Source organism: Neomonachus schauinslandi, chromosome 14, assembly GCF_002201575.2.
Source record: "Neomonachus schauinslandi chromosome 14, ASM220157v2, whole genome shotgun sequence".
Taxonomy (NCBI): domain Eukaryota; kingdom Metazoa; phylum Chordata; class Mammalia; order Carnivora; family Phocidae; genus Neomonachus; species Neomonachus schauinslandi.
In genome coordinates, this window is record NC_058416.1 from 73,601,903 (window position 1) to 73,612,778 (window position 10,876).

A 10,876-nucleotide genomic window follows, 5' to 3' on the forward strand; every position below is an offset into this window, starting at 1 on the left:
CCCCCGCCCCTTCCTCCGGGGGTCGGCGGAGAGCGCGCGCCCGGCGGTCGGAGCCCCTCGGCGAGCGGGCGCAGCTGCCCTGCCGGCCCACCCTTCCCTCGTCTCCCGACCGAATGCCCGCGGGCACTGTCCCGCCCTCCCCTCGGGGTGGCCACGGGGGACTTCCTCTCCTCCTCCTCCTCCTCTTTCTCCTCCTTCTCCCCACTTCCCGCTGCCGGCGCGCTCACGCCCCAACTCCCCCGGACCCCTGCCAGCCCGGGGGTGCCCTGGACCCGACGCCCACCACCTAGGGGGCAGCGGGGAGTCCTCCGTGCCCTGGACACAGTAGTTCTCAAACAGGACAGTGTCAATCAGCATTCCTGTAGGAGGCCTGGGGTGGCTCCAGAAAAGCGCGTGCCCCACCTGTCCCGCAGGGGATGCTGAAGCCGGGGTTCTGAGCCACCTGGAACAGCACCGAGCGGGCCGGCTCCCCAAGCCATGCTCCTGACCCCCAACAGCCCCGCTGTAAACTCAGCCCGGAGAAACCTAAAAGCTGGAGAAAGGTGTTCTCTTGCTAAGCGGGGCGAAGGGGGTGGGGGTGAGAGCTCCGGCGGGAGCTGCCCTTAGGGAGCCCCCTGATGGAGGGCAGGGTGGTCAGGGCTCCCTTGCAGTCAGGTGAGAGGTTGGAGTTTGGATGTTAAGATGGTCGCTAAGAACGAGAACTAGAATTCAGGCTCTTGTGGTTTTACCATCAGTTCAAGAGACAATTAGGGAGCACCCACTATGCGCACAGGCCCACCGCAAGGGTGATTTGGGGAAGTGGAAAAGCGAGAGGCCAAACACCAAGGCAGGAGGGAATTTCCAGCTTCCTGATCCGCAGTCTCGGTCTCCGGCTCCCTGTCTGGTCACCACCACCCACCCCAGCCTGAGGTTTTCATATGCTTCTTATTTTTCCACAGAGATACACACAAGTCCAGTTCAGAACCCACGTGGGGCACTGGCTGGAGTGGTTGTTCAGGGACACCCAGGATGTCCTAAGATGACCTGAACTGGGAATTAGTTAATTTTTTTTAAATCCCCCTGAATTCAGGCGCATTGGTCACGTTGCACCAGAAACAGAGACTCTGTACTAAGATTTGAGTAAAGGTCCTGTCAATAGCTTAGAGGGTTAATAGAGTTCACCAGAAATGGTTTGGGTCACATTTTAGGCAGTAAATGTAATGTCCCAGCAGAAGCAGCCTCATTTGGTCATCATGAGAACTGCTGCCCTCTTTTGTTCTCTCCCTCCCTCTCTTACCACATCACCCACCCCCATCTGTTTCCCAGTTATGCCTGCCATCCTAATTGGCCAGTTTTACCAGATATTTCTCAAGATTCAAGGCATGATATTGGTAAAGTTGTACAGAAAAGGATAAGAGAGACGTAAGGAGTAGGAACATGAGTCAAAGGAGCTTGGGCAGCCAGCAGAAAGCCAGCACAAGCAAGATACGCTACTAATGAGACAAAGATTTGCACGAACCAAAGATCAAACTTAACGTCTTCTACCCACTATTTTTTAATTTTTTTATTTTTTGCCTAAAAATGGGAACACAGAATGTCTTGTCAAAGGTCACCTCAGGAGGAGGGGGCAAGTGCCCAAAAAAGTATAACACATTTTTGTAACTTAATCAATACAATTCTTTCAATAGGTCTTTTGATCACTCAAGCTTTCACATGATCGGATCCTGAAATAAATACATACTTCTTGCCTACTTTTCCATGGTCCTTCCAAGTACTGAGATTTTTAATCTTGCCTCTGGCTGAATTTTGGTGGTCGTGTGCTTGTTTTGTTTTGGGGGGAGGGGTTGGTGTGGGGTGTGTGTGTGTGTGTGTGTGTGTGTGTGTTTTCAGCATGGTGTAGTCAACTTGGAACAAGAGACACACCTGAATTCAAATCCCTGCTGGGCTGTGACTTGCTGGGTGATTTCAGAGGCAACATTGTACCCCTCTGTGCTTTATTGTCCTCATTAGTACAGTGGGTATGAACCCACAGACCCCAGGTTGTTAAGAAGACCAAGGAGATGATGCACATAAAAAGGCCACCTTGCCTGTCATTCGGTAAGTCCCCAACAAAGGTCACTGCACTCAGTCTATTTATTTTGCTTCATTTTACCCTGACATTCGAGAGAAGATACTGAAACTAGTTAGTCACAATCACTATACTTGAAGGAGGAAGACCCTTTACCAAAAATAACATTCCCCTAGGGCTTTTCTAGGAACCAAAATTGGCATAAATGATTAGCCTTTATAAACATGAGCAATTACTCTTCTCAGAGAAAGAACTGGGAGTCCAAAATTGGGTCCCCTAACTGAGGCCCCTTCACCATTGAAGTCAGTTGACTGGAGCACCCAGGGGTATTTTTCCTCGGTATTAATAGTGTTCAAGGGACGCCTGGGTGGCTCAGTTGGTTAAGTGTCTGCCTTCAGCTCGGGTCATGATCCCAGGGTCCTGGGATCAAGTCCCGCATCGGGCTCCCTGCTCTGCGGGGAGCCTGCTTCCCCCTCTGCCTCTGCCTCTCTCTCTCTATCTCTCATGAATAAATAAATAAAATTTAAAAAAAGAAAAAAAAATAGCGTTCGAACCTTGGTTCCCTGGCTCTCTCCTTGGCTTTCTCCACCCCCTCCTCTCTTTCTTTCCCTTGACTCTCTTAACGCTAAACAGCTTTTTGTGTTCACTGCAAACAAAAGGCCGTAATGACAGTGATGAAGTTGTCATAACTGACCTGCTGGATCCTGTTGCTAAACACCATGGCCAGCCTGTAATCATTACTATGAAACAGAGAAAACAAATAGCAATCTATTTGTTCCCGAAGTTCCTGCGAGGTTCACAACATTCTCTTTCCTCTCTTCTATGACTTTCCAGGATTCTGGAATCTGTAAGAGAGATGGAGGCATGGAAGTTTATATTCTCCAGGGTTAATTTTGATCACCACGTCAAAGGGAAAAGCTAACTAGAGAATGAACTGGTCTTCTTTGTTTTAGATTCTGGGGGGACTACCTATTCACAGTGAGAATCCCCAAACTATAAGGAGGTGGGGGCGGTGAGGGTGTGCAATGCGAGGGGTGTTCCGGGAAATTAATCAAGCACACATGAAAAAAGTCAACTCTAAGACTCACACGAGATGATTTTGGGGGCCAGCGAAACATGCCTGACCTTAATTCGTTAATAGCAGAATATGTAATTCAGTCACAGCCAAAAGAGACATGATCGTTTTGTAAACAATACTGTGAGTACAGTTGCTACCAAAGAAGCACCACACACGATTGGCATTTGACTGGGTTTATTTCCAGACTTCTCACTCCATAAAGTCTGCAGGAATTTCTAGCCACCATCCTATTTCACCTGTAACCCTGATCACAATCCTACTACTTGTCACACGCATCCCACCTGCTTTTCCCGCTGTTTTATCAGCAACGCTTTACAAACTTTAATGGCAGCTCTATACACGGCAACCCAATACTTTAAAACTCGGAAAGTATGACATCAAGCTTTGGTTTGCTTGGCACTGCAATGATGTTCAATACAGAAATACCTAACTTTAAATAGGTAGGTGGAAACTCATTTCTCTGCTAGAGCTCGGGGTCAGGGAGTCCCTCTCTAAAGAGAAGCCATAGAGTGTTGTGGTTCAGCATCTGGGCTCAGGAGCCAGATAACCTGGATTAGAACCCAGGGCCAGGACTTCTGAGCTGTGTGACCTTAGACAAGTCGCTTGATCTCTCTGTGCCTCAGCACTCTCTCGGTGGTGTTAATGGCATTGCTAGGAGAACAATGTTGTAACACATGAAAAGCACTTAGAACAGTGTCTGACACCTAGAAAGCACTCAAAAAATATTATTATCACTGATATCATCCTCATCGCCATTGGAGTATCTCTGTAGCATGCAAGGCATGATGGGAAGAGACCAGTCTTGGGAAGGAGAACGCCGTGCTGGATGTGACCCCCTGGCTCTGGTGTTGCTGGATAACTGGAAGCAAGCCTCTTACACTGTTTAAATATCACTTTCCTAGTATAGGGATTGAATGAGCTGGTCCCCGAGGTCCCATCAAATTCTAAAGTTCTCTGGATTTATTTAATCCTACAGTGAATCCCTTTGCAAGGTGAAGAATACTGGCGCCCCTCAATAACATAGTGTCTCGTGAGTTTTGGTTTTACTGTATCAGACGATACCCAGCGCGTTAATCCTTCCTTTCGTCATACCCCACAGGTGAGGCAAGCAATCCATCAGCAGGTTTCTAGAAGCAAGCACGACTCTATTTGTTCCTCCAGCATCTGCACTTGGCGCACTGACCTTTCTCGATAAATATGTGTTGAATGAATGAATGAATAAGAGATTATAGATTGTTCACCTCTAGGAAGCTTCCACCAGAGATAATCTGAAGGAAGAGAAAAATGCTATTTAAAACCTCGAGTGTCTACTAACGAAGGTGCATCCTGGTAAAGGATGAGCCCTAACCCCCAGGTCCCCGCTGGGTGGGCCTTGCTGCAGCTAATGGCCTAGAAGGGCTCTCTGGCAGCTAAGAGCCCAGATGCTCTTGGGCTATACAAAGGAAGGTCTGGAGGCTTTAGGCCTGGGCAGGGAGAGAGGTAAATTCCTTTGCCTAATAGCAAGATTTGGAGGAGGGAATAAGGCAGAGAAAGCAATGAGATGACCTGAGGCCAGGCGCTCCACGGGATGGGTAGCCCACACAACCCCCAAGTTCCCCGGTCCAGGGAACATTCAGGAATGGGAAGTCTGTTCTTCTGTCATCTGTGTTAAGTGTGCTATTATGCACAGCCTTTTTGGTGACCCTTACAACTTCATGGCGTGTATTTGTGGGTGACACGTGTCACACTCGTTCATGCTTCCATTCATTCAACAAATATTTTACTGAGCACCATCAATGTGGCATCACTAAAAAGAAATCACTCATCCACCGAGACCCAGAATCAATCTTAGGAAGTAGATAGCCACACTGAAATGCTCTTCCAAATAAGGCACTTTGGCTGTATAAAATAATAATAGTAGGTAACAATTATTAAGTACTTACTGTGTTCCAACTATCACCTTGAATGCTTTGTGTGACTATCTCATTAAGTCTTCCCCCAACACCCATGATGGAGATGGTTGGCCTCATTTCAACATGAGAAAAATGTCAAGTCGCTGGCAAAGCAAGTACAATAACTAAATTAATAGGACTTGAACCCAGGTGATCTGAGCCCAGAGCGGGCTCCCCTGATTCCCGTCTTGTAAATAATGTCTTTGCTCTCTAAGTGATGGGGCTGCTGGGTCAAACAAGATAACATAGTGCATGTTCAAGTGTGTGCTAAGCTGTAAAATCCCATGAAAAATGTTCTTTCCAACTCAGTTCCTGCTACTCCAAGTCCACTCACCAAGCCTGGGTCACACTGGCCAACCCAATTCTAACTTTGGGTTTTTTTCCTCCTGGTTCCTTTGCCTGGAATGCTCTGCTTCACTCACCTTAGTGCGAATTTGTTGGAAGGCCAACTTTCCCAGAAAGGTCTGAATTTTAAACCATCTCCGTGATCATAAAATAGAGGGCTTTGCCTCTCATTTGCATTGCAATCAGCAGGATTTTCCGTGTGCATATATGCGACTGAGCATATATGTGTGTCGTGTTAGGGACAGCAGGTGTTTCAACCCCAAGAACCACTCAGCTGCCCTCATTGGCTTAGAGCCATTTCGGGGTTATGGCATCGTTGAGAGTAAAGAGCATGGATGTAAGTTGATGTAGAATCTCAGTTTGAATCTCACCTCTGTCATTACCCGTGTGATCTTAGCCTAAGCGACTTCCCCTCTGTGAATCCCAGTTGCTCCTCCGTAATTGAGGGCAATTAACTATGGCTGAAATTACTGGGAGGATTAAATGAGATGAGAAGGCACACAGGGAAGGCTCAACAGGACCCGAATGAGTGAAGTCCACATTGGTGGAGTCAGGCCTCATCACCTCTGTGCCTAAACTTGCTGATACCCACACACACTCCCAGGGCCCCCACTGCACATAATTGTTTCCAGGAAGAGCCAAGCATGGAATTTGGCAGACCACAAAAAGTCCTGGAATTCTGGCCACTCTCAAGTCTAGAATGCTCTCCTTCAGAGAATCACGTTCTCCGGGCCAATGCTGAAGCATTTAAGACTTAATTGGGGATTGGAACGGCTCCAGCCCTGAAGCTCTCCTTCCTGCCCCCGTGTCACCCGCCGCCCCCCGCCCCCCCGCCACGCCAGCCTTCCGACCCTCATGGAGTCTGTCGACATCACCAAACCTGACTCCTCCAAAGGCAAACATCAGTCCCTTGGAGGGAATCCTAATCCAGCCACCATGAACCCCAAAGCTGAAGTGATCATTATTGAAAGATGAGTCTCTCCAAGGAGCCAAGTCAGGTCTCAGATTTTAAAAATTATATGGCTCCCCATTCATTCATTTATTCATGGATTCCTTCACTAGATCAGTTGTTTATTTAGCAAGTATTTCTTGGGGCCTACTGTGTGCAGGGCACTGGGATGGCAGTGGGAGCCAGGTGGACACCCCCTACCTTCACAGAATAGCATTCTAGCAGGGATACTTCATAGGCAGTTAACTGACGACTTAATTAAGATCGTGCGATGTTCTGGAAGGATATAGATGTCTGACAGCACCTGTAACAGGGGACCTCACAAGTAGGTGTGGATCCAGGAGGGCTTCTCGGAGGTGGTGACATTTAAGCTGAAAGCTGAAGGTAAGCAGAAAGAGGGGAGGAAAAGGCTTCCGAGTGGAAGGTGCAGCTTGGGCAAAATCCCTGAGTGAAAGGAGCATGCATGGAGAGAGCATGGGAACGAGGTGCGGGGTGAAGCCTGAGATGGAGCAGAAGTCGCACCCTGCAGGGCCATGGAGCCCACACACCAAAGAGCTGAGTCTGTGTCCTGAGAGCAGTGGAGAGCCATGGACGACATTAAGCAAGGACGTGACCTGATCCGGTTGGCCTTGTGAACAAGAGCTCTGGCAGCTCTCTGGATAATGACCTTCCCCTCCTTTTCACATAGTCCAGAATAAGGCACGGGTGGGGGCGTGGGGTGGAGGGGGAGAGGGTGAAGTTTTCTGGAGGACTTCCCTTATAAACTGCTTTAAATAGGAATGAGAGGAAGCAAACAAATGATAGCTCTGTCCATCCAGGCCTTAATTTTTCTAAACAAACAAGAATGATGAACAACATAGGGGCAAAGTGTTCCCACCCTTGAGGCCTTGAAAAGAAATAGTGTCTTTTTCGCCTCCTCCTCAGAAGCGCCAGGGACCAGTGGGCGCCATGCAAATAGACACCACATGCAAATGGTAACTTTGTGGGGCTAATCAGCTGGGGATGGGGAGGTGAGATTCGGAGTCATGGGCGGGATCTGGGTGCTGGGGCTTATGTAACTGCATCTGACCTCTCCCCTATGCTTGCCCGTCTTTGTTTCTCCATCGGTCCAGCTCCCATCCATATGGACACCCAGCACATATTAGGAAACTTCCACAACTGAACCCTTGCTCAAGAAATGTTGCTACAATGAATAGCCCCCTCGGGAGTCTTTATGACTACTCCAGTCACGCTTAGAACCCAACGAATGTGCAAGAGAGAAAGTGATTTCCCAAGCCTGTGGGGTGCAGGACTACGGCATCTCCACAGGGAGTTTTCCCCCACCTAGAGATGCTGTGGTGGTTTATTACCAGCGCTTAAACTGGGCAAGATCTGTTGGCTGATTGGATCGGATATTTCCATCGCATTCTACATCTCCTTGCAGCGACAAGGCTTTTTTATTAGTGCTGGGTGGTCACGTGACCACAAACTTCACAGCTGAAAGCAACAAGGCCTTAGCATCTCAAAGCTCCTGTAGGTCAGGAGTCTGGGTAGGGATGAGCAGGGTCCTCTGTTCGGGGTCTCAGAGGGCTGCAATCAAGTGTCCACTGGGCTGCAATCTCAGCAGAGCCTTGGCTGGAGAGGGATCTGCCTCCAAGTTTATGTGGGTGCTGCCAACACGTGTTCCTGGTGGCTTGTCGGATTTAGGGCCTTGGGCCTTCTTGCTGACTGTTGGCCGGAGGGGGCCTTAGCTCCTAGAAGCTACACCCAACTCCTTGTGACTTGGACCTTCCCAATGCGGCCACTGACTTCATGGATGCACCTCAAGATGAGCATTCTGATTTTATAGACCCATTTCCCTTGCATGGTGTGCTAGTTAAAAACTAACCACAGGTCCTGTCCACACTCCTGGGCAGAGCACTGCACAAGGGGTGTGAACACCAAGAGGTGGGATCACAGGAACAACCTAGAACCTGTCCATTGCTGCCTTAGAAGTCTTTCCTCCGAGAGCATGAAATCCTTGGTCACTGGTTCAAGTAACCTGCTATTTGTTATGGAAAAAAGTCTATGGTTTGGCTAAAATTTATACTTCGAGTAATGGAAAAGAACTAGTTCTAGCAAAATAGGACACAGGGGAGTCAAGAATTAAGTGAGGGTACACGCCCAGGCTCAGAGGTGATGCTTAATGGAATAACACCATTACACATGGAGATGAGATCCACAGGATTGTGCCCCTAGACACTGATCTGGTAGGTGACAGAGTGAGAATTAGCCATGGTTCAGCATATGGACTAGGAGTCAGCGTGTTATATGCACAGCTTGAGTCTCAACTTTCCTACACTCTGGTTGAGGGAGCCTTGGCAAATGCTCTGACCTCCCAAAGCTTCTGGTTCTTTATTCAGAAAGTGGGAACAGTAACAGGCTTGTCATGAAGATTCAAGATAACCCATATAACATATAACGATGCATATAACAGTGTTTTATGTTAGAACGGCTAAAATTAAAAAGTACAAACAAAACCAAATGTTGACAAGGATGCAGAGCAGACGGGGCTTTTGTACACTGCTGGTGTGAGTGTAAATTGGTTTGACCATTTTGGAAAATTGGCAGTAGCCACTAAAGCTAAATATACATTTACCATATGACCAAGGAACTTTACTCCAAGATATGTAGATTTCCTACAGAAATAAGCGCTTCGTATGTGTATCAAAAAAATCTGTACACAGATGTTCACAGCAGCTTTATCCACAGCCCAGATAAAAGCAGTCCAGGTATCCATCCACTGTGGAATGGATAAATTGTAGCCTGGTCATACAATGGAATACTACACAGCAATGAAAAAGCAGAAGCCACTGGTATGTGCAACCACATGCCTAAAAACATAATGCTGAATTAAAGGAGTCAGACACAAAGAATAATATGTTATGAAACCATTTATACGCAACTGAAAAAACAAGCAAAGCTAATAGCCACTGGTATTGGTCTAAATAGAGGTCACCTTGGGTAGATTTTGGCCGGAGGAGGTGGAGAGAGCCTCCTGGAAGCAGCTAATGTTTTATATCTTGATCTAGTTGTTGTTTACTTGATCTGAGTAAATAAAAATAAAGTATTTGGTGTTGACACTCAGTTCCAGCCCCCAGCCCTTCTTGGCTAGAAGGCAGCAGGCTTCAGGAGTGAGGGCATCTGTCTTGTCCAAGCCCAAGGTTCTCCCACTCACTGATATTGACCAGGGAAGCAACATGTATGTGTAATCATGTGATTTACTATCTACATGAACTTGATCAGAAGGAGATGAAGATGTGCCACCTGCAGCCTGCCTGGAGTTCTCAAATGCAAAACAAACCAAAAAACCACTTTCTCTAATGTCTCTCTTTCCATCATGGAGTGTCTTGCACACAGAGTCCCACCTGGGACCCCAGGAGGTCTGCACAGCTGCCTTCTCTCATTCTCATGACGCTGGGGAGATTTGCTGTCCTGAGCCCCCATATTTAGAACCTGAGCAGCCCTTCCGAGCTTTCCCTCGCTTATATCTATCTACTCATTTCTACCTTATTAGACCTCTTTTTTTCCCTTTGACTCTCCATCACTTAGCACACTGTAAACCCTCAGTAAATGGGAGCACTGATCACTGCTTGGCAACATGAGCAGCGTAGTCATTGAGAAGAGAGCCCCAGACTGGAGCAGAAATAACCCAGGCGGACCGGTGGCCGCCTCTCTGAACTTGCCCTCCAAACCTTCTGACACACTTGACTCTGATTCAAGGCATAACGAGCCACTTTGATGATTAATGCTGCTTCCGAGATTCCTTGATTGCAAGAAGAGGTGCCCTAGATCAGCAATTTTTAAGCTGTGACTCAAGGCTGATGGGTGGTAGGTCACGAAATACATTTAGACAGACGCAAGCCGCATCTTAAAACGAAGTAAGATAGAATGGAATAAAAAATCCTCAGAGAGGGAGTCACAGTGTTAGTTTTGAGCGTTGTTTTGTGAAATGTTTGTTTCAGAGGTGCAAGTGTGTGCTGGTATGAGTGTGTGTGTGTGTGTGTGTGTGTGTGTGTGTGTGTGTGTACTATGCTGCTTCGTAAAATGTACTCCTTACAACGGGCCAGGATCAAAGACTTTGAAAGCCCCTGATCCAGATCATGTATGCACAAGCATTCTGGTCACTGCAAATATAAATTCATAATTCACTGACTTCACTCAAGTAAACTGTAAAATTGAGTCCCTAAAACAGAGGCCAGTCCCTCATCTGTGGTTGCTCCATCAGAACCACCCTACGGCAGCCTAAAAATCATTCCCAGGCTGCCCAATTTCATGTCGAAATGGAAATTGCAGCTACAGTGATCAATGCAAATTGTTTTGGGTGAAGACACTCCCAGACTTCTTGGGTGGATAATATGCACTTTGGAGAACAGGCTTTGAGAGCTTGGCCTTTTCAGAGACAGCTTAGTCATAAGAGGTTCCTTTATAAAGCCAAAACGATAAGGCTGTGTGAATTAGGGGCCAGACACTTCTTTGGGTTTCCGCTTGTCTGATGATAAAACAAG